The following is a 25,518-nucleotide window of genomic DNA, read 5'->3' on the forward strand; positions in this document are numbered from 1 at the left end:
TGGGAAGATGATGGACAAAACTACCCAAACCTATAAAGGACAGGAAGGTTATTTGGAGAAGTCAGCATGGATTTATGAAGGCGAAATCATTCCTGAACAACCTGATAGCCTTCTGTGATGAGGTGAGTGGCCTGGTGTATGATAGGAGAGCAGGTGGAGTTGTTTTATCTTAATTTTAGTGGAGTGTTCCACACGGTCTTCCATCACACCTTTGCAGACAAACTGATGAAGTACAGAATAAGTGGACAACAAGGCGGATTGAAAACTGATGAAACTGCCAGGCTCAAAGAGCTGTGATTGTGTCACAAAGATCAGCTGAAGGACAGTTGTCAGTACTGTAGTCCAGGCATTGATACTGAGATTAACACTGTTTAAAATCCTCATTAATGATGGGACTGACTGCACTCTCAGCAGGTTTGCAGGTGATAGAGGACTGTGAGAAATAGTTAATGTGCGTGATGTGTGCTGCCATCTAGAGGGACTTTACAAGGTGGAGAAATGGGCAAACAGAAACCTCATGGAGTGCAACAAAGGGAAATTCGAAGTCCTGTCCCTCAGCAGGAATAACTGCAGGCAGCAGTATGTGCTGAAGCCTGACCAGATGGAAGGCAGCTTTGCAGAGAAGGACCTCAGGGTTCTAGTGAACAAGTTAAAAATTAGCCAAGCAATGTACCCTCATGGCAAAAGATAGGTAGCATATTTCTGGGCTGCACTAGGGAAAGGTTTGCCATCAGGTCAAGCAAATGGTTCCTCCTCTTTTCACAGAACTGGTAAGATACATCTGTACTGCTGGGTCCAGATCTGGGCTCCCCAGCAGATGTGGCAATACTGGAGAGAGGCCACAGCAGGACCACAGAGACACTGAAAGACTGCAGTATCTTTCACAGAAGGTGAGGCTGAAAGGTCTGGATCTTCAGCATGGAGAAGAGAAAGCTCAGGAAGATCTCGTGCATTTGTAAAAATGCTTCACAGGAGGGTGTAAGCCTGATAAAGCCAAAATCTTCTCAGCAATGCCCTGTGGCGGGATGAGAAGCAATGAGAACAATCTGAAATCCAGGAAATTCCCCATAAATGTAATAAGCCCCCCTTTTTTATAAGGGTGATCAAACACTGTCCCATATTGCCCAGAGAGGATGTGGAATCGCCATCCTTGAAGATAATGAATACTGAGCTGGAGACAGCCAGGGCAACCTGCCTCAGTTGACCTTTTCCTTGTGATGGAGGATTGGCATAGACAATTTCTGGAGGTACTTCCAACCTCAACGAGTCTACATTTTATTCTGTTCCATGCTTCTTACATCTACAAAACATCAAAGTTATGGTGCTCCCAAGGAAGGTGTCAGGAAAAAGGGTTGGGAGCTGAGGAGAAAGAAAGTGGCAGGATTACAGTCTAATAATTACCTGCATTACCAGTCTAATAACCTTCTATATGAAAAAAAGTGTCAGGCTGGAGACCCAAGAGCAGCAAGGATTCTGGTAGACCAGAACTTCTCCACATTTCTCTAAGTCTAGCTTTAAGGTAACACGGTAAACAAATATGAAAATACACTCATTTTATCCAGTTGAATAGTTCAAAGTTATTTTCACATGTAAATTAATATTTTCTTTTACACTTCACAATGGATCCTGATCTTTTGCTTCCTTGATCATTATGAAGTCAATTTAACATTCAAAATATGTATGAAAGTGTGTCCAAAAGGCCGCTCAATCCAAGCAGCACTTTTTACACATAGTTCTCTCTAAAAGTTAAGCCCTTTCCCTTTCAAAAGCAAGATCCTCTTACAGAAATAATACAGTAATACAGAAACATTAATTAGTCCCAAGACTTCAACAAAATCAGGGGATGCACTTCTGTGTCTGAATTGTTCTGAAAGCGTGAAATGAGAGCTATGGATCCTCTAGAAGAAATACTATGAAGCTCAGAAAATAACTTCTTTACAGTGATACGTAAAATACAAAAATGTTCCTTTTAATTCAGGAATTAAAAGCAATTCACTCAGAAATGAGATAAGTAAAAAAGAACACAGATGTTTCTAGCAGATCTTACGTTATTTTTTCTCTATTTTTCTGTTTCTGAATGATAGCATATTTTTGAATGACTTTTCATAAATCATAAGTGACACCCATTTCAAGTTATGCTGTATGTATATTTTCTTAAGTCATCATGGCTTAAGGGGTTCTTCACTATCTTAAGTTTTTCACACACAGAAGCAATCCTATCTTATACGTGCATAAAATTACTCGATATGTGAACATCACAGGACAGTGCCTAAGTTGATAGAAGACTTCCTTTGTTATCTTGACTTGGATATCTCTCTTCAGCTCTAGCACATGTTTTGTTACAGAACAAACTACTAAATTTAGAAGTCATACTTCAAGTATTTTTCTGGAACAATCTACATTTTATAAAACAAAAATGAAGCATGGTTTGGTAGTTGACTCATTATCTGAAACATCAGCACTCAATCTGGTTAGGAAAATATCACAGGACTAAGCTTTTCTGTTGTTAAGATTAACTTGAAAATACATACATATACACAATTATTTACTGGAGAAAGCTTATTGAGATGGATCAGATAAAAGAAACGTATTTTGGAAAAATAAAGTATTCAACATTCAACTAACATTCCAGTAGAGCAGAGCTATTCACAATAAAAGAGATATTCACAAAAACTCAGCTCAAGTGCTAAAAGCAATATCCACCTTTGCTTTACCTCTAAGATGCTTGTGTATCCCATCATGAAGTCATAATTCCCTTTTGGTACAAACTGCATATCTCTGCTTAATACACCAGAAGAATGCTCTGCAAAACCTACCTCCCACACCTGAAATTTTGGCTACAGCTTAAATGTAAACCTCTTCCCACTTCCCTAGTCTGTGCATAAGCAAGGAACAATTTAAACTCCTTTCAAATTCATTGCTTTCCAAAGTCTATCTCACACCAACTATTATGTTACACACAAGATCTTTTTATACCATATTCATAATACACCAAATAATAAACAGAATTCAAAATATCTCTTCATGCAACAGCTGATCCATACCACAGACTAATACCCATAAATGTCTAGGAGCTTCCCTAGACTTAGAGATAACAACCACAGACCCCAAAGTGCTATCACAGTTTTTATCTGCAGTCCTGAAGGACTCTGTTGCCTTAGATATTCACTTTGCAGATCATGATTCCTGTCTACAGCAGTGTAGGAGGAGGTCATGGGCTGTTGTTTTTTTATTCTCTTTTGTGTCTTTGGGGGCAGCTGCTAATTGTGTTGCCTAACAGAAATTTTCATACAGCTCCCAATGACAGGGAATTATCCAGGGAGAATGAGGATGAGGACCCCTACAGACACATAGGAGCAGCCTGACATTCACAAGCCCCCATCCTCATGGAGAACTTCAGCCACCCTGGTGTCTGCTGGAGGGACAACACAGAAGGGCATAAGCAAACCAGAGGGCTCCTGGAATGCATTGGTGACAACTTCCTTCTCCAAGTGATAGAGAAGCCAACAGGGAGAGGTGCTGTGCTGGACCTTGTTTTCACCAACAAGGAGGGATTTGTGGGGAATGTGAATCCCAAGTGCAGCCTTGGCTGCAGTGACCATGAAGCTGTGGAGGTCAAGATCCTTAGGGCAGTGAAGAAAGCACACAACAAGCTCCCTACTCTGGAGTTCAGGAGAGCAGATTTCGGTCTCTTCAGGAATCTGCTTGGTAAAGTACTGCAGGATAAAGCCCTGGAGAGAAGGGCCCAAGAAAGCTGGTTGATATTCAAGGACCTCCTCTTCCAAGCTCAAGAGCAATTCATCCCAACGAGAAGTCAGGCAAAAACTCTGGGAGGCCTGGATAGATGAACAAAGAGATCCTGGACAACCTCAAACACAAAAAGGAAGGACAGAGAGGGTGGAAGAAAAGACAGGTAGCTCGGGAGAAGTACAGATAGTTTGTCTGAGCAGCTTAGGATCAGGTTAGGAAAGTTAAAGCCCTGATAGAATTAAACCTGGCTATGGACATCAAAGGCAACAAGAAAAGAATCTGCAAGTACATTAGTGACAAAAGGAAGACTAGGGAAAATGTAAGCCCTCTCCAGAAGAAAACAGAAGACCTGCTTATCCAAGATATGGAGAATGTTGAGGTACTCAAAGACTTTTTTTCCCTCAGTCTTCGCTGGCAAGTGCTCCAGTGTCTCAGTACATCAGTAGGGGGTGTGATGTTCATCAGAAATTCTCATCAGGCTGATCAAAGACACCAGTCCACCTGTTAGGGAACTCTTGTGCTTTTGTCATATAGTTGCCATAACTCCAGCAATTAGCACATTATTTATCTCAAAAGTGTTGGCTAACAAGCCCTTAACTTCTACAACACACTTCCTCAAGCTCCCAGTTCCCACAACAAACTTCTCAAAAGTGCTGATTAACAAGCCCTTAATATTATAACACACCTCAACAATCCCCCCGTCCTCACAACAAACTTCCATATAGAGTAAGGGGTAGAATATGACCCCATCACACCCACCTCTGTGCCCAGCAAGATCATGGAGCAGATCCTTCTGGAAACTATGCTACAGAAAATAATAAGGTGGTTGGTGACAGCCAAGATGACTTCACTAAGGACACATTGTGCCTTGCGATTTTGGTGACCTCCTTTGATGGGGTTACACTTTGTGGATAAGGGAGAGCAACTGACGTGATCTGCCTGGACCTTTGCAAAGTATTTAACACTGTCTCACACAAAATTCCTCACTCTAAAATGGAATGACATGGATTCAATGCATGGAACCACTTGGTGGATAAGGAATTGGCCTGAATGGTTGCATGCAGAGAGCTGCAGTCAACAACTTGATGCCTCAAAATCAGGAGAAAAAACTCACCAGGCAATATTAGTGCAGACAAGACATAGAGCGGGTCTTCCATGAAGGCTTTCTGGGGCAAGGAGTACAAAGGCGCGCGCCCGCGTCCAGGGCTTCCAAAATTTTATAGTACCATCCATCCAGCCCGAGAATTGTCCACCCCCAGCTCCTTCCCAGAATTGCCTCCCTGGCATACCTCCCTGGAATTGAGTCGAGGTCTCAAGACATCTTTCTTCCTCGTCTTCCTCCTCCTCCTTCTTGCACACATTATCTCTGGAGCTCCTCCAAGGTTCCAGGCCTTCAAGGTTGCTTTGGGTACAAGATATCTTTTTGTTAGAGCCTAGGGTGCATATGTTCTTAAACAGGATGTGTTTGCTAGAGATCTTCCTTGAAAAAGCACCTAAACAAGCTTAAATAATTTAGAAAATTCGATATGGAGTGTGAGAATATGGTTTGATAAGTGTCAACTGCTGTTCTAAAGTGTGAGAAACTACACAGCTATACTAAAAATCCATATTTACTACACAGCTGCATTAAAATCTACAAAAACCTGAAAGTCCTGAAGATTCAAAGGTATCAAACTCAATGTCCAAGTGGAGACCAGTGATGAGTGGCATTCCCCAGGGGTCAGTACTGAGGCCAGGGCTGTTTGAAGGGAAATGGACAGTGCACCCTCAGCAAGTTTGCCGGTGACACCAAGCTGTGCGCTGCAGTCAAAATGCTGGAGGAAAGGGTTGCCACACAGAGGGACCTGGACAGGCCAAGTGCAAGGTCCTGCACCTAGGTCAGGGCAATTCCAAACACAATGACAGTCTGGGTGGAGAGCGGATTGAGGGCAACCCCGAGAAGAAGGTCTTGGGTGTGTCAGTGAATCAAGAGATGTGACCAGTAGGTTGAGGGAGGTGACTCTCACTCTCCAGTCCTTCCTCAAGAGACCCCATCTGGAGTAATATGTCTATATTATGGGAGCTATGGGACCCCCAGCATAAGAAGGGCGTGGACCTGTTGGAGTGAGTCCAGAGGAGGCTACAAAGATGATCAGATGGCTGAAGCATCTCTCCTTTGAGGACAGGCTGAGAGAGCTGGGGTTCTTCAGCCTCTGGGATGACCTTACAGCAGCCTTCCAGCACCCGAAGGGGGCCTACAACAGAGCTGGAGAGGGACTTTTCACAGGGGTTTATAGTGATGGGACAAGCGGGGATAGCTTTAAGCTGACAGAGGGTAGGTTTTAGATTAGATATTATTGAGAAATTATTTACTATGAGGGTAGTAAGACACTGAAACTGGTTGCTGAGAGTTGTGAATGCCCCATGCCTGGAAGTGTTCGAAGCCAGCTTGGATGGTTCTTTGAGACCATGGCAGGTGTGTTGGAACCAGATGATCTTTAAAGTCCCTTCCAACCCAAACCATTCTATGATTCTATGATTTTACAATATACAGCCAGATTAGCCCTGTTTGTGAATTCCAAAAACATTACAATTCATATTTTTCCATCTGCTGTCGTGTAAATACTCATATTAAGAATAGGGTTTTTATAAATCATAACACTGATTTTATTTACATTCTTATCTATGCCTCACCTAAGTTGTAATCTGAAAGGAATCCTGAAATTTTGCAGGATGTATTAACTAAAAATTAGCACATTTTAGGTATCATGTGTCCTGCCTAAATGGCAAGAAAATGCAAAAACAGACTGTATAAGCTATACACCAAATCTTTTCATTGCCATTTCCTGTAATAGACACAACATCACCAGCAGATGGAAGGAAATATAAATTGGAACAGAGAATGCCTCTAGCTTGAGAGCTCTCAATGTCCTATGCAAGCCTTTAAATCAAAATGACTGAAAGCCTTAGAGGTTCAGGTTTATGCACTTTGCTGTTTCACTTAATGTACAGGGAAAATATCCTGTTCATTAAATGAAGAGCACTTCACAAAGAATAAGCATTAAGTATTGGAGCATTCTGGTTAAAAATTCTGTGATTTTTTCAAATGGTATTTTCAGTACTTTTCCTGGACTCAGCATAATTTCCTTCTTCTGCCTCCTGCAACTATATGGGTATATTTCAGCTGAAAAAATGGTGCTGTTAATGCAGTTAAATCATCTTCTCACTGGACAGCAGAATTTGAGCTGGAAAGAAAGCCTTTGTTTCACCTCTTATAGCAAAATACCTATTCAGAAAGCAGGTGAGGTATTGTCTCGTTTCACATTACTTCAAAAAGATGTTAGGACCTAAAGCAATCATGCTGTAAGAGTGTAACTTGTGCCTTAGCATCTTAATGTAGATAAGAATCACAGGAGGAAGCCAAGGGCAAGGTATGAGAAACATCCTTAGAAAACGTTGATGTCTATATCTGGTGTTCCCAAAGGTGCTGATCATACATGCTATTAAGAGCAAAATGAGAAAACAATATGGCACTGTTCTCCATCCATTTTAGATATCCAGACGGGAAATCTGTGCGGGATGGGGGCTCATGTGAACAAGGAGAATGTGAAGCACATGATGTAAGAGCTCTGGATGCACGTTGGGTGGGTGTGCCAGGTCAGCAGCAGCAACTGGCAGCTCTACCTGCAGGTATTGCCCAAGAGCTCACACCTCAGCCTCTGAGCTTCGCAGTCCAGCACTCCACAGAGCCACAGCAACTGGATCAAAGCCTGTAACATGCTGCACTCCGAGTGCAGCACTTCCAGAGCTGACTCATGGATCATTCATCTGTCTCTCTGCTGGAGGGGGTCAGAGGAGGGTGGGGAGGTCTGATGCAGGTAGCCAACCCGCTCCTGGCTGCATTCCTTTATGCAGTGCAACCAAAGGAGTTTTTCTGAAACCCTAGCAATTGCTCAGATTGCTGACTCTGGATAGTGCCAAGAGCCACACACACACTCACAAATACATGTAAAGACATTCAGCATCATCAGCATATGCACATTAACATCTTAAAAGGACACATTAACATTGTTCTGCAAAACAATGCCTCCATATGAACAAACCTGACTCAAGCACATTATTTAGGAAAGGTCAGAGGATGATCAGAAAATATTCTAAATAATAGCAAATAGCCAGAAAACACTCCATTTAGGTAGAATAGAACCAGTCATATCTAAAAATGCTGAAAGTTAGCAGGACTTGAAAGGCATACAGGTGAAAGCATAGCAGGATGCCATGCCTACAGAAGGCCAAAATGGAAAGAAGACTAAACCTAAAACAACAGACCTGTGCCTTTTGCTCTCATTTATGTACTTATACATAGTAAATCAATCACAGTTATACTGACTTTGGTGTTTAAGTAATACAATGTGGCCTTAACGCAACTGTGACTCTCAAACCTTTACATGATCATGTTTAATAGCTCAAGAACTGAATACAAATTTTCTCACTCAGGAAAATGATTTTGAAGGTAGTCTGGATTTCCTAGTTTGGCCACACATGCGCAGCAGGCAATGGTGTGAGTTATAAATCCTTGACAGATTTTCACTACAAGAATGGCCCTAGTGATGTCTCCTGCTGTTTTCTATCAAATGTTATTTTTTCAATGGGATCTAGAGAGATATGAGGAAGTATTCACACCCTCATATGAACACATATTTTGTCTTTTCCCAACACCTAATACACCCAGTCTATGAATGAAAAAGAACATTCTGCTATTTTTGGCTGGAGGAGTGGATGTTTTTAAGTCCTTGCTCATTATCTACTAAGTGAATCCACCTTCCATAAGACAGATTACTGAACACTGTCATTTAATATTTATGATACTTCAATCAACATATGCTCAAAACAAGGAATTTGCGCGCCCACACCAAAATCTGCTTTTTGCAGTTCTATGCCAACTCTGCCTACATACAGGTGTCTGCTGGAGCTTCTGGCATAAAATACAATCCAGCCAATACACCTGCATTATCATCTTACTATGCAGAACATCAACAATTCTACATTAACTTTCAAAAGTCCTAAATGAGCTACTTGACACTGGAGTCAGAAAAAAAAAAAAATCACCTTAGTCATTACTAAGAGTGGGCACACTTCAGGGATCTGTAAAAGAGGATGCCAACAACTTGAAAGAGATTGATTCTGTATTTGCTAAACTGCAGCAGAGCTCCAAAATACCCTTAGGCACAGGGAAGTTAAAACTTACTTAAACTACTTCTTTACCTACCTTAGCCAGTTGGATTTTTGTCTTTTCAGGCATAAAAAGATGAGTGCACTGCACTTAACCTCCTTCTCAGCCTGCTGCCTGCACAGTTAAATACAGAGGGCTCGGTTAGAGCTGCTGCTGCTGCCTCTACATTCATGAGAAGGATCAAGGTGGATGAGATCATAGTCTCTCTCAGAAGCAAGAGCTGCCTTTCACATCCTCCCCAGCACCACCAGAAGCAGTAAGCCCAGTTTCTGAGCTCTCACATGGCCATTTGTCCCAGATACTTGTTTTGAGGCAGCTTTTCTGTTGTTAGGTCTTGGTTCTTGGTTTGCCCAGAATCAGACTTACATTGCTGAGAAGCCCATGATCAGCCCAGAAAGATCAAAGTGGAATGGGAGAGAGAACAGAACAACTATATGGCTGCAGCCCATCAAATGAGCAAGGAGGGGCTTATCGAGTGCCCTGAGTGCTGCTTGTAGAGGAGATAAAGACAAAAGCAGACAAAAGGCCTTTCCAACCCTCCTCTGTCACTCAAGGCCTTTTTAGTTTTTCTAACCAGCTGCTCTTTGGAGCAGGTATTTATGCTGTCCACATTCAGCAAGTAAGTGTCCAGCAGAGAAAACTAAGTACATGGTTACTTGTTTGAGCAATATTTAAAGCCCCAGCAGAATACATTAAGGTATTCAGGCATTTACTGTATTGATGTGACCAGTTGTCATATGAAACCTAAACTGAGATTGGTTTTGATGCAGCAGTGCCTCAGTATGTGTCTGTTATATTCAGAGAAAAATTAAAACAGCAAGAGTCAGTTACAAACTGCTAAAACCTTCACATTTCCAAATAAATACCTTTTAAGTATCTCTTTGCTCACAATGTACATAGATTCACAGTATCTTTGCAAAGCCTTAAAAGATATTTTCTCTTTATGAAAAACCCTCAATTCTTAAAACAGCAGTTTGTGTTGTTAGTATGAAGTAATCCCATAGCAGAAAAATACCTTGCCAAGGCTAACATGATCATGATCATCTTATTCATAAACCTGAAAGCCTAAGATCAAGATTCAGACCAGTGCCAGGCTACTCCCTCTGCACAGATAATTACAGGCTGTGCAAAATTTGCACACGGTAGCTGTCAGAGGTATTACACCAGCAGGAAAGCTCATGGGCAGGTATTTCTTACTACAGGTGAGTTCTTACTGCAATACTTCGGAAATAGCAAAAGAAAAACTGCTAGTTCTTATCCTAATTAATTCTTCTACAACATGATATTATCATTACATTATTCTTTTATGCTCCTGTGATGCCCTTTTCAATTCCAAAATGCTTTAGAAGATTAACACGAACTCTGCCCAAGGAAAAATCACATATCCCAAAAACATTTCAGGACAAACTCAGAAATAAATACTGCCAAAAGATGGCAAAAATCAAGAAGGAAGAGTACAATTCTCCAATCAAATGACTTGCTGATTTACAACTGTGTAGAGATTAATACAATTTTGCAAAAAAAAAAAAAATACGGGGATGTTCTGGCCACAGAAAGGTCTGTGAACTCCACCGGGATCAAAAATTTACCTAACAGTGGTAAACTGGCTGTTTTCTTCGTTGGATCACACTAACTACTGCACTAGTTAAGTGCTGATAGAAACTCATTGCCCTCATCTCCTTTTGCAGCACTAAGCTACTTAAAGTTTGCAAGCTCTGTCATGCATCTGTCTCAACACCCCAGCACCTGAGCTTAGTTTAGTAGATCTGAGTTGATCTCATCATTATCGATCAGGCAGCGGTTCTCAGGCTCCCAACAGCAAACTGCTTGCTCCAACCTGCTCCAAGAGCCATCTGGAGGGGTGTTTGGAAACTGCATGCCTGTTCGTGTGGCATCACGTCAGTGAATACACATCTTCATTCCTCGCCGGATTTCTTTCAAATTGTTCGAAGTGCACTTATTCATGTCTTAAATAATAAAGCCAGAAGTAAAGTCTAAGTACCTAACAGCAGTTTGTGAATATTTTAAGCGACTAGTCCTTCTAACTCTGTTCATGAGACTTTTCATAGGTGCATCAGAGATTTTGCTCTCTGGGACAGAAGGCAGACTTTCCATTACGGTATCTGAGTTTTGAAGTCATTATTTGTTTAGAGGCTCATTAAAATTGCATTTTGTAGCTGCAATCTTTTTATATTCTTCAATACAGATCATACATACTACAACTGCAGTTTACTCGTAATTATTGCTGTGTGCAAGGGGAAGGACTGAAATCAGGATGCTCTCTATAGCTCCTCTATTAGAGATCTAGGAAGAGGGGGGGAAAGAGTGGTTTTAAAACTTTCTAAATACCAAGTATTGGACTAAAACAAGATCTGCCATAACACCCTGTGTTAGTGAAGAGAAGCAGTTCTTAATGGAGAAATTCCCTGGTGACTGCTTCCCTTCTTTTTCAGAGCTGGACAATCCCTGTACACGGACACCACCCAAACAATTGCAGGTCTTGTATGTAGGAAAGTGGTGTTAGAAGAGTATTTAAGTAGTGTTAACTCCTGTGGGCATTTGGCAGCCAGAAAGTAAAAAAAGAGAATGATCAAATTAGTCCTCCACCGACGACCAACAGAAAATGTCCTACTGGAGACAGCAATGTTGATATCCCCCTTCTAGTTAATAGGGTAGCAGGCTGAAGTTCCATTCATCAAAAACAGGAAATTCTGGGCAGCACGCAAGTTTTTCTCCAGCAACAGCAGTGGGAAGAAGAAACTTTAACTCCTTAAAGGTGCTGCAGAAATACGATCCTATTTCAGTTCTGTAGCAATTCAAAAGGCAGAGTTATCTTTCTGTAAGTTTAGCTCCATGCTGCACAGGATCTTCTTGAAAGGTGATGTTCCTTCATCCATCATCCAAAAAAGGCAACATCCCTTTTGCAAGAGTACTCTCACAGCTGCCATGTACAGGACCATATTCTCCCTCTGATGTTTGGGACCTCTGCTACAACAGCCACTTACTTTCTTTGCCCTTTCTTGAGGCCTTTCCTTCCTATAGTAGCCTGAGTTTGTTCAATACATAAAATCTGACACTTTCTGGACTTTTGCTAAAGTCTCTTTCAGCAAAAAAAAAAAAAAAAAAAAAAAATCTGTTATGTTCAGTTTGGAGCAAGCAGATGCTGATTGAAGCTATTTTCAACAGTAAAGTATTTTATTCTTCCAACATCTTGCATTGAAGAGAGGTCTCTGAGAGAGTTTGTCATTCTAAAACAGTCAAAACCAACACACATTGGGCTGATCAGCTTCAAAACTTCACTACAAAACCATAAAGGAAACTTATTCTCAGTTATGGATCATCATGATCACAGCTCGCTGTTGTGTCATTACCAGCATAAGCTCAAGAAGCATCAGTTCCAAAGTACCAGCAGCAGTTCTATCCCAGTGGCTACCAAGAGAGTCCTAGAGATGTTTTTCACGACAAATCCTACAAGAAACCTCAGGATTCTACAGTCGTTTTTTAGAAAGTCTCGGGCGCTATTTCCAGAACATTACTGAATTTTCAATCAGTAATGAAAATTTTCAGTTTTCATCATTGCTGTACAAATGTGTAAAGCACGTAACCTTTCCCATTTCAGCATCTCCCCACTGAAAATACAGTTATTTAAAAAGCAAGTCTCTCTGATTGTTTTGGTCAGCTTTTTTAAGAGGAAACTGTGCAAACTGAAAAAATGGAACAGATAATAATATTCCTGTGAGTTTTTTAAACTACAGTATTAGAGCAACTGTAATATGCAAGTTGGACATGACCATTCATTCTGACCAGGAATTCCATACATATGGGGACTCTCTCAATGTCTTTCACTGCATAAAGTTTATTCCTGGGCATACAGATGAAGGATGGATTCATAAGGCTTCTTTATTTTATAATAAACTGTCAAAACACTTGAAAACATAGTCTGCTAAAAACAAAGGAAAAAAAATAATACAAGGATAAGATATATTCCTTTTTTCTATCTAATATACTGTGTTGGGTCTGGTAGAGATGGAGTTAATTTTCCCCACAGCAGCCCTCACAGTGCTGCACTTTGCACTGGTAGCTGGAAATGCATTAATAACACACAGGTGTTTTGGCTGCTTAATCTCCTAAGAAGGTGAAATGGCGAAAGCTTACTCATGCATTCACAGCTGGATCTTTGTGTTTGCAGTGGAAAAACTGATTGGGCAAAATTTAGCCCCTGCATTTTCTAAGTCACCGCAGTAATCATAAGTACTAAATTCCAAAAATATCACCAGTTGGACTGCGAAGGTGAGACACTCCATATAATGTGCCTATTGTCACAGCATGACAGGGAAAACACTGTGAATAGTAATTATCCTTATGTTGCAAATCAGAAGTAATCATAAAAATGCATTATCCACACCAATATGGGGCTTCCCGAGGGGAAAGAATATATTTGTCTCCTTCCCCTCCATTCAGAAATGAGTATTCTTCTGAATAATTTTAATTTTAAAATTTAGTTTTATGTGCCTATGAAACAGTTGTGTTTGTCAAAATTATGCTTAATGGAGAAATTCCCTGGTGATATTATCATAGAACACGAAGGGTTAAATTATTTTACAGTGTTCAAGCACCATGCTTTTTTAAGTTTCTAATTAAAGCTATTTTAAAAAAAAAAAAGTTTTAGTTCGTAGCTATAACTTTAGGAAAGGAAAACATTCAATGCCTTTCAAAGACTGGATTACACACACATTTTTATTGGAAGAAAGAGCTCAACCAGGTACCTCATCAGCAAAGGGAGAAGAGCTGTCAATACTGTCAGTGATGCAATGGAACTTTTCCACTTCAATTGAAAGGGAGGTCAACTAAGCAGGTTTTGGCTGCAGTGGAGAGGTAATATACAATAAATTTGGATTAAACGTGACTTTTTTATGCCACCAATCTCTCTTCAAGACTGTTTTCTTTCTCTAATCAGACCCACATCAGATCATGAGCCTCAGAGTTGACCAAGACCACATAGATACCACATTTATCTGCTTTCTAGCAACCTCTTTCATTTATTCCCTTTCCAATAATATAACTCTAAATTTTATTTGGATTGCGGGGTTCTTAAACAACCAGTAACAGTCAACAGGCCACTTTTAATGGGATTTATTATCAAGGCTAAAGGAAAAAAAGGCAAGTAAGAGTAATGGAACTCCAATCTTTTCCCTCTCTCGGAGACATTTGAGTTTAGGGATTTTCAGGTTTTTTTGTTTCAGAGGAACAAGTATTTTGGGGCAAGTCAGTCCTACTCTGTAGACCACTGTTAGCCAAACATTTATTACCAATCTATAAAGTGTTGGCTGATCACATGATTGTACTTCTTTTTGTTGTTAATAGGTGTAAAACCCAACAGAGGGGCAAGGGAATTTGGGGGAAAAGAAGTAGACAGTAAGATTTATAATTTTCAGAAGAGACTAAAGCAATACATGACTTCAGCATGCCAGTACTAGTCTAACACTGATGTTTCTGAACAGCTGTCACAGTTACAGAGGCCTGTTGTACAACTCAAAAAAAGAAAGATAAATGGTGAACAAAATAATATGACCCACAATTACTAAGGTTTGCTGAGAAGCACCTTGCAGTCCATATGAAGAGATAACTAAAATTAGAAAGAAAAAGTTCAAAGTGCCACACTTCTATCTTCCCATAAGTTTTCGTAATTACTTCATGAATGTGATTCTTGTCTTCAGCACATTCCAGCGTAACGTGAAAAGAGGCCAAATTTACAAAGGAGTTATTTCAACTTTAATTATGAAACAAGACCATATATGGTAAATTAATTCCAACCATGTGAATTCTTCTGTCTCATATAAAGGCTTTGTAAGAAATATAATAAATCATATTTAACTGTTTGTGGGTGAAATTTCACTTTAGGCTTGATACTTGTTAAAACTTGACATAAAACCAATGAGGAAGTGCATTCTTTCTTATTCCCATATGCTTTTAAAGATATTGGGAATTGCAAAAACTTGCTTAATGCTTGCAAATTTGCCCTCGAGCTATTTCTTCCACAGTGACACATCTGTATCAGAAGTAGCTGTGGTTTGATATTTGCTTATATGATCAATCAATTTTATCCACCCAATTATCCTGCTAAACTTTGTTCTAGAAAATGCAGTCTTAGCAAAAACAGCATGTATGCACTTGTTTTACCAACATATATAGAAAAACTATCACGAACAGTAACAAGAGAAAGTCATCTTTCATAATGAAGATTACATTAGAAATCTATTTCATGGAATCAATTTAGTGCAAAGGAACATTTAGGGTATTAAAACAACAAAGTAAGAGTGTGGTATTCATTCTAAAATGTATTTTAAATGCCTTAAGTTATCGTTACCCTTTGTATCTCTTGGCTTGCATTCATCTAACCTTTAGAAACAAGCACCTAAAGGCAAAGGTCAGGTCTATGCCTCTTGTGGCAGACCTTAAAGAAATTGCTAAAATTAATACTTAAATATAGCCAAATATTAAATACCCCTTGAAGAGTCTGCATGGCCTATTGTTTCACTGCCCAACATTGCATTGATCCAGTGACCTCAGCATGGAAATGTTAGCCTAAAGACGGTAATAAGATTGCTCCAGGTAAACTTCAGCAAGATTTGCTTCCTATCTGCCAAGACAACATAACAATAAAAAGAGGCCCTAACCTAAGGCAAAACACATCATTAGCTACCAGATAGATGTTGATTTACAGTCATTATTGCACTTATCTTTATAAAATTAGCTGAAAAAATGTTTACAAGCATAAGCACAGTTTCACTGATTAAAAAAAATCACACAGGCTTTCTTTGTTGTTGAACCCATTCACGGCTCCTGGGTTTATCACTTTAGTGCCTAGAAAACAAAGCATTCCCTTAACAAACAAGAATTCAAACAACTCTTGGAAGACAGGTGGGTTTTGACCAAAACCCCATACGAAAGCAAGCACAAGATCTGCGGGAGTTCTGATGCAGATAAAATACGTTTCTGAGCTCCTGCTGAAGCAGGAGAAATCAGAACTATAAATAAAATCAGCAGGAAAGGTGATTCTATAACACAGGATGCATACAAATTTCTGACTCTTACTAAGTAAAAGAACTACCAATTATTCTTACATTTACACTTCAATGGCTGAGGTTAATGTACTAGTCCACAGACACCTCTGAACTTCATCCTAGGTTTCATAGACAACAGTAGGTAAGCAAGAAGAGTAAATACAAAATAAAAGTTGAAAATAATTTCATGTTTTACCCAATGTTACTGTTAAAGACATTTTATTATCTCAGTTGGTATTCACCACTGATAACTGGGTTTTGATCCCAACTCAACATAAAAACACTCCGCTAATGAGGTCTTCACAAAGGGACTCAGCTCACTAACATCAAAATCAATGAAAGTTTTGCCATCAAAGCTTTTGGATGTATATATAATAATATGCTAGTAATACTGTGTTCACCATTACATAAAGGATTCTTTCAGCAGGGAGAACTTCCTGCTTTGCAAGTTGTAAGCCTAAAAGTTCAGTACACATAGGCCAGAGGAAAGACAACGCTTAGAAAATAAATGCAACCAAAAAATAGATTAGAAGATATTTTGTCTTTGGCTATGAAAAAAACCCAACACCAATGAGATCATAGACAGACTAAATAAATGTCCTCCCTCATATGACATTAGGTCTACAGAGTGGTGTCAAAATGTAGAGCCTTCCAACCAAGTACTTTTTTGCCCACCATACATAGTTCTGTGGCACACGATCTACGAAAAGACAAGAAGTTTATTTTACAGAGATATTTCAGCACGCTCAAAAGAGTATTGTTCTTTAGTATTTTACCACAGCTCTAGTCCCCACAAATTTACACTCAATCCCAGAGGCAGCCACGTGTCTCCAAAGCACATGCATGCCATCAGCTTTCTCCTTCTACCAGCCCAAACAAAGGATAATTAATTTTTTGGGTAGAGAGAAAGCCAGATTGCACAGCATTTCCTAAAGACCTTTAAAGGACTTCTGATATATGGGAAGGTGTAATCAATGCAACAGAGGCTCCACAGTTCATGTGTCAATCACACCGCATCTAGCTGAAGCAGCAGATGTTGTCACTGTTTTTTCCAGTAGATACAACCTTTCTTGGAAGACAAGGACTAGACAAACGTGTGCCTTTTGAGCACAGTAAAGCTTTGGCTAATTGCAGGTTTCCAAAGCATACAGCTGTTTGTTTACCATTATAATATGTTTTAAGATCATCAAAATTCAAGCTCCTTTGTAGCAGAGCAGCATCTTCTTTGTAGTTGCAGAAAGTAAGAAACACATAAAACACGGAAAATGAAACTGATCCATACCCATCTAAAACCAGATTTATTTCTGTGTGTAAAATTGTTTTTTGAGATATTTAGATCTCTCCTTGGAAACAAAAAAATGTTGTTTTTAATACCCAAAGGATGTTGATTTTGGAATGCAAGCACTGGAAAATATCAGCTGAAACCCATGTTGAGCAAGAACATCAACTCTAGATATTAGAAATGTTAATGCTTTCAGGAATTTTTGCACTACATTTAGTGCTTTCAGGTGCATAAATCTCCTGGCCCTTTTTTACAGTTTCTTCTTCCAGTAAGAATAAGTATTTCTACATCACTGTGAACGTACATGGGGATTTACAAAACACAGGTGAACACAGGCCCTACTCCAAAGTCCTAACATTTAACAAAACAAAATTGATCACAGGATAATAGCATCTACCTTCTGTATTACAGGTGTTGGATCCTAGCAAATAAATGCATTCACATAGTCTTAAAAAAAAAAAAAAATAAAAAAAAAATTGGAAAAACCAGCGGCTTATCATACCGATTTTTTTTGTTTCCACACCACCCACACAACAACAGGAAGACTGTCCAACACATAGAGCTGACCTAAGGACAAACTCAGCAGCAGCCACAGGACTGGACCACCAAACCTGCAGGAGGGAAGTGCAGTTTAGCAGTTTGCATACGCACTATCCTTTCTTTCTGTGATTGCAGTCTCCAGGTGTAAGGATTTTTAGCCATCTGCAGCAGTAGTTTGCAGCACACTGGATTGTGTTAAACCTTGCAGTGGCTGCATGTAAGCTGGCCTAGCTTCTGCCTGAAGATGATGCATTACAGAGACTCCAGGATCTTGGGTCTCTAGGACACGTTTTCTAGCCAGTTCTGGTTATCTTTCAGCTGCAGATTGAGACTCTATAAATTCACAGTTGCAAGGTCTGAAAGCAAATGAGCCAATGGCAAAACTGTGACTCAGTGAAAGCAGTGAAATGAATGGACAAAGCATACAAAGGCCAAACCCAGAAGAAAACTTTGGAGTATATTTTAGATACTAGTGGCAATGTCTCCAGGGACAAGAAGATCTGAGAATTTTACAAAATCAGTCAGCTGAGTATTTAACCTTCTTCATTTACGGGAGGACAAGCTAATCTCAAACAAATGTAAGAGGGTTTGAGACCTTTCCTAGAGCTGCTTCAACAGTTTGGCTACTGCACTTAAATGCTTACAAAGACTTACTTAATTGTTGCTTCAGTCTTTTGCAATTCTTGAATGCAAAAGTCTATGTGATCAGAAGTGGTGCCATGCCAATTTATAGCCTATAACCTCTCCCAAGTCAAAATAAAAAGATACAAGTCTGTCAGGTAGGTGGAAACATACCTCTAACAAACAATTAAAAAACTGTGTTCATCACAGGTTTAAAAACCTTTTAAAACCTGACAGTTTGTAGTTTAATTTGATGCCCTTAGGGTTCCTTATTATGAGGAATAGGGAATACTCAACTTTTTTTTTTTACAGCAACACATGACATTTCCAATAAAGATAGATATATAAGTTCAGGAAAAAAAATCATCTGTTAGAAAATAGAGGAAAAGAGTACTGCGGAGATAAACGTGTTGCTTGATATAAGAATAATTATGAAGGTCTACAATATCTCTGAAGAGACCTTAAAACCAGTAAGACAAAATGTCCTAATTCAAATTTATAGGCTAGATTTGCAAGTGGAATTTAGACATTTTAATATCCAGCTCATAGATGGCTGCTGCTCAGTTTCTCTTATGTTCCTTTTATGTCATATATAGGGAGAATTTATAGCCTAAAGAATTTATCCTAATTGAAAACAATACATTGATTCAATCTGCTGCTTAAATGTGCCGGGAGGAAGCGCCAGGAAAAGAATGAGACTCTAATCCCACTTGGAAAGAAACGTTAAAGGTTTAAACATAGACTAGAGAGAGGTCTTGTCTCCTGTTTGGGATTCATGGCTGCAAATCCATGTGTCTGTGACAAGTTGCATGGTCTCTTTCCTCTCTCAGGAATTTGCTGCTGCAAAATGTTGTGGATAAGTGAGGTGTATTAAAACCCAAAAAGAAATTGGACTAAGCCACTGGGAAAAAAAAAAAAAAAAAAGAAAAGAAAAAAAAGTTTAAACAGTGTCAAAAAGCCCAAATTCATACTTCTACTAGACCAGATGCATATTGAGGAAGTATCACCCCATTCCTCCCTGCCTTTCTTCCTTTCTTGTAAGCATGGGCCATTTTCAGGGACAGAGTACATAAGCAGCTGAATAACAGCCTATTACAACACTTGAAACTATAAATGTATCTTGAAAAGTTTTAGTGTCTTCTTGACTGAAGAAACGGCACTAGAAGAGAAAAATCAAGGAGGATGGAAGAAAGATGACCTTACATGCTGGGTTCTTGGACTTGTTCAGGATATCCAGGCAAACTGTTCAGAAAAGGTTAACTAATGCACTTTCCAACAAAAGTGGGCAAGATTGTTGTATAGAAGACACTGTGCTGGTTTTGGCTGGGGTAGAGTTAATTTTCTGCACAGTAGCAAGTATAGGATTATATATTGGCTTTGTGAAGAACACAGGGTTGATAATGTAGAGATTTTTTTTTTGCCGTTGCTGGGCAGTGCTTACAGGGAGCTTTTCATACTGCCACCCTGGTAAGGAAGTTGGGGGTACATGGGAGGCTGGGAGGGGACACAGTCAGGAGAGGTGACCCAAACTGGTCAAAGGGATATTCCAGACCACGTGACATCATGCTCAGTGTATAAACTGGGGGGAAGAAGGAGGAATGGAGGGATGTTCAGAGTGATGATGTTTGTCTTCTCCAGTGACCACCACACACGATGGGGCCCTGTTCTCCTGGCTGTCTTTAATAAACTCTCTTTTATTGAACTGTATTTATCTCAACTCACAGCTTCCTACCTTTTACCCTACCGATTCTCTCCCCCATCCTGCTGGTGAGGGAGTGAGCAAGTGGTTCGTGGTACTTGGCTGCTGGCTGGGGTTAAACCATGACACACTCTGAAGAGCTGCTGACATATTTAAAGAAAACATTTATCGGAATGAGGAGCAGAAAACTATCAGTGAGATCACAGATTGTCTATTCGAAAATAAAGCAAGGCACATGCAGCCTGGTTTGTATTTAAGTCAGAGGTTTCAGAGCACTTGAGGTCGACTTGGTTTTATTCACATTTTTTTCATAAGAATAATGAGTTTGTACATAAGCAAATCTGTATTTGTGAAGTGTCCTTTCAGAAAAACAGGCACAACACACAGACCAGAACAGTTATTTTTTTCTGTTACTGTTTTTTTCTGTTTGATGTCTGACAGACATCTGGAATCCACACTTATTTGTTGCAACACCCACAGAAGTTGTCTTATTAGCTGGCCAGGAGCCCTGAACTATTGAGGTTCTTACTTGAAGTCCCCTCCAGTGCAACTTGATGGCTGCAGACTAATTAGTACGCATGCCAGTACATCAGCAGCATGGATGAGGAGGGCACACCAACCTAAGCTGCAAGCCAGCATCACCACACAGACATAGCCAGAAAAACAAAGGTCAGATCACCCACCTCTTGTAAAATCAACACCCTTTGTCTCTGCCCACAAATAGTCCTGTCTGTTCTGTGAGGACAGAGAGAACAGGTAACAAACATCTTATTCTCCCTCATTATGCATTTCTGTCAGCACACAGGAGTCAGTAACCACACGATTCATCAGTGAGCCAGAACTACCTCAACAGAAAGCAGGCAGATCCACTGCAGTTTTCTTTCCCTGCCAAAACCCCTCTGTGGGAAAGTCAAACCTCTAATACACCTCCCATTATCCTATTGATCTGGTCCCAAAAGAAGTTGCAGAGCATTGGCTTGAATTTATATCTTCCTAGATAAATTATAAGGAATATTATGCAGTGCTAGGAACTGCAGAGCTGCACAAATTACTGTGACTTTTACAGCCCTATTTTTTATAGTTGGATGTCAAGAATATTAACAACATAGTACATCACTATAAATAAAAAATTATAACTAAAATTTGTAGGTGATTGTTTGTCTATGAATGCAGCTGTGGTGCACATGAAAGCACTATTAGCTCCATCACAAGGTGTATTGCTCCACCTGCACGTAACACAAATACTGTGTTTCCCTCACTGTACAAATTCAGGTAAGATGTGTCCATCACCAGTTCTGAAAATAAAATCCTAAAAAAGGACCTTTGTCTTGTGCCTTTATTATCATATTTGAAAGACAACATGAGGTTGTCACTTCAAGTGGCCACGCATTAGTTCTCAATCAGAAAACAGAGAATCACTCACTGTCTCCAATCTTTGCTTTGTTAACCTTGTCCACACAAAAATACTTCTCTAAAGGTCAAGTTTTTCCACAGGTGTGGAGACATCAGTGCAGATCAGACTATCTCTGCACTCTGTCCCATGAAATAGGGATGTCCAGAAGAAGAATTAGGGCTTCCTTCCACCTGTCCAGTAACTCTCACCTTCAGTGAGAAAGTACAGCAAGCACAGGTATGTCTCCAGCATTGTTCTCTTTGAGAAATATCATAATTTCATTTCCCTCCTTCCCAGCCCCTAAAATTTATGGTTTCTGTATGTCTCTCTCTTGTTAACCAACATGGACAACTATGAGAGATGCCCTGATCATTTCAAACAGCTGACGACACAAAAGCTAAGATTCTTCTGTGTGCCAAATGAAAATTAGAATTATTCTTTTATGTAATACACCTCCAAAAGCTTTGTCCCTGCCCAGAAATTAGCCCCAAGGAGCTACAAAAATATTTAGAATACAGTTTGATTTAACACCTTTCTTTCCTATTGAATATTAACTTTATTACTACAACTGGCAGTTGAGACACTTTTCATTTATTTGTGGTTTCATCCCACCTTAATCAGGCAAACTAGTGATTTAAAACAAATTCTGACAGGCAAGACATAACCTCAAGATGTATGATATATTACATTATTGTTCTGTGAGGCAAAAAAAGGAAAAAAGGCTAAGTGACACATTCTCTCACACTGCCAAAATGCAAACAAAAAATGTTCACAAGGACAGAGCTAAGTAAAGAAGTCTGCACTACAGATTTACTCATAAATTCCTAGAGACCTTCTTTGGAAAATAAAATTATCTTTTTCATTTAAGCATAAGGGTTTATGAGGTAAAATTATTCCGGCAGTTTTTAAGAACTTCAGTCCAGAAAGGCATGAGGGTTTTTTTTAAGTGCAGTTCACCCAAAGCCTACCCTTGACTTAGGAAGTGCACACTTGGTTGGATCAGGACCCACACATGGATGCCAGTCAGTTGTCTTCAATGGACAGCAGGGTTCACCAGTTTATTCACATCTCTGAAAGACAAAGGTCTGTGAAAGAACTTTAATCTTAAATAAGGGAAGTAAAAGCAGATGGAGCTTGAGAAAAGTTGGATAACCAAAGCTATGTTACTGAAAAAGTCAATTAAATAAGGTAGAGAATTACCCAGATGCACTCCCTATGACTGGCCCCTGCGTGGAAATATTTTACAAGGGATTAAGGCTTCAGTCTAACCAGAACACTAGCACTACTTTACCAGTCATCTCCTAGTCAAATAGTGACTGAGTTTCCAGGAAACAATCAGGTATTAATCATGGAAATGTGTACAGACAGATAGATACCATTGCCTTCCTGTGCTGCACACTGTAAAAGCATATGAGAGACAGGCCCTGCTAACATGGAGCTAAGAACCTCAATGTGGTCTACAAAAGAGATGGTGCCAATAATTCAAAATCCCACAGAAAACCAAAGGAGAATATCAGATTAATTCTAGTTTACGCAGCCATGTGCCCTGATCCATCACACAACAGTGCCTCTGTCCCGACTATTTTCAGATTAAAATTTTCAGTTTCTTGAGAAAAAAGTAAGGAACCAGGAAGTTGATGTAATTTTTCCCCCTTCCTTTGTGCCATCACCCAAAAGATAACTCATTCAATGACAGACAAAGTGACAGAGAGTATACAAAATAAAAAACAAGCCTGCAAGGAATCCCCAGTTTATGATTAGCCCAACTATCCACAGTGAATCTGGCATTATGAAAACATTATAGACTCAAAACAGCCTTACAAAGGGGCAATAGTTCAGAGCCAACAAAACAACAGTCGGGGCAGCAAATCTATTTAGCACAACAAACACAATTCTTATGATTCTACATCACAAGCCAGACGGACTGCTTCAACAGCTTAACCAACAGAAGGAAACAATAAAAAAAAAAAAAACTGGATAATTCCAATATATATTGCTCGATCAGAAAAAGAAGGCAGCTCATTGCGGTGGGCTGAGTACAAACAGACACCATGGTCCATGGAGTCCTTACACTAGGAACTATCCAAGGCCCACTGCACACCCCAGTCAAAATACCACGTCAGGGGGATGAGACCAGCTTTTTTTAACAGTGAATTTCAGTCACAGGATGAAATATAGCTGAAATACCAGTAACATATGTTAGTCTCATTCTCATAACACTGAAGCTTGCCTAATTATTTTATTTCCACCTTGCTGATTGCACTACGTATGAGCAACCAGGAATCAGCTGTGCTTCCTGTGTATTCATTAATTTTCAGGAAATACTACGAACAAATTTTCAAACCAGAACCATACAATAAGCCTTAGCTCTTAATGTTTTATTCATCACCCTTGTCTAGCACTTTCACTTGTGTCTGTAGAAAAGCACCAGTCGTGCTCTATCATACAGATTGCAAGAAGGAATGTTTTCTTTCAATTAAGGAATTCTTTAATTTCTGCCAGCATAACAAGGGAATAAATTCATACCCAAATTAGAAAATGCAGTTGTCATTAGTCTTACTTGAATATCTCAGTCACAGTTTCTTTCCTTACTATCACTGGACTTCATTTACAGTAATGTGCTATCAGAAAGTTGTCAAAACAAGTTGTGATAACACAGGAAGATACAGTGTGGCCTTAGAAAGAGAGCAAGATGCAGTACAGCTCCTCTATTAAGCATGATGCAGAATCTGGCCAAAAGTAACGAAACACACTGGGAGAGGATGTTAAAATTACTTGAGAGCACTTTGCAACCTTCTGATTCTCTGCCGTTCACCGAGGACTAATAAGGACTTTACATAAATTACATAGCCTTTGTTCTCAAATTCAGAGCAGTACCACCAAGCTGCTCTAACAGGAGCAGAGCCTGCCTGAGGCATGCCTTCCCAAATCCCAGCCCTACCTCTGGTTCATCTCAAATATTGCTAGGTGGGGTGCTGCATAAACTACCTTACAAGGACATTTGACAGTCTGACACAGGCTTTTTATGCCGCCCTGAGCCTTCCAATCAGGACATTCAAGGCCAGAGAAATTTACTCTTTCTCTCCATACTTTTTTAGCCACTACATCCCTCAACAGATGGACAAAAGTAATTCACTCAAAGCGAGGTGACAGGTCAGGAACTGAAGCATTCATTAACTAATCACTCAGGTAAATCAAGAAATAGTGTAGGGAAGCCTGTACTAATATACTTTTCTCATGTAGCTAACCAAAGTCTTCCTGTTAAGTTCAGCATTCTGGCTAGCATCTTTGAAATACACCCAAATAATTCCAATTACATAAACCGAAAATGAGCAGATACTAGAAATTATGCACCTAGTATTAGGTCACCCACCTAGCTTTCCTAGTAATACCTGATACTTTGGTGGATTGGATACATTAATGCTCACCATAAAAGCAGCATGTATGTGTCAGAGTCCTATTTACAAGAGCTATCTGCTGTGTTCTGGAAAAAGCAGCAACAGCTGTAATAGACAAAGTACTCTTAACCCTGCTAACAATCTTGTTATTGCAAGTCTGTAACTTCCACCTAGAAGCAAGACAAAGCTATTATTAAGGTAATTCTGTCTCCTTTCTGATTTTATTTTCGTGTCAGGAAAATGGTGCTATTAAGGTGTTGGTTATTTTTTATTAGCAGAGTTACATTCTGAATATCTTACAAAGAATTTTTCTTAGCTCAAATCACTTCTTATCCATAAGTGCCCATTTCTTGTAACACTCCTGCAAATGCAGCCTCATGAAAGTTGGCAACAGGATATGAAGGAAGAATGAATCCTGTTTCCCCACAGAGGCACTCTGCTGTATCCAAATAGAAAATCTATGAATCATCCAACAGCTTGGTGTCAAAATTACCTCAAAGGAGGATAGGAAAAAGTATTTTATATTTTCAAAGACATATCGAGTCCAAAGACTATCCAAAGG

This window comes from Pseudopipra pipra, chromosome Z (assembly GCF_036250125.1).
Source record: "Pseudopipra pipra isolate bDixPip1 chromosome Z, bDixPip1.hap1, whole genome shotgun sequence".
NCBI classification, from domain to species: domain Eukaryota; kingdom Metazoa; phylum Chordata; class Aves; order Passeriformes; family Pipridae; genus Pseudopipra; species Pseudopipra pipra.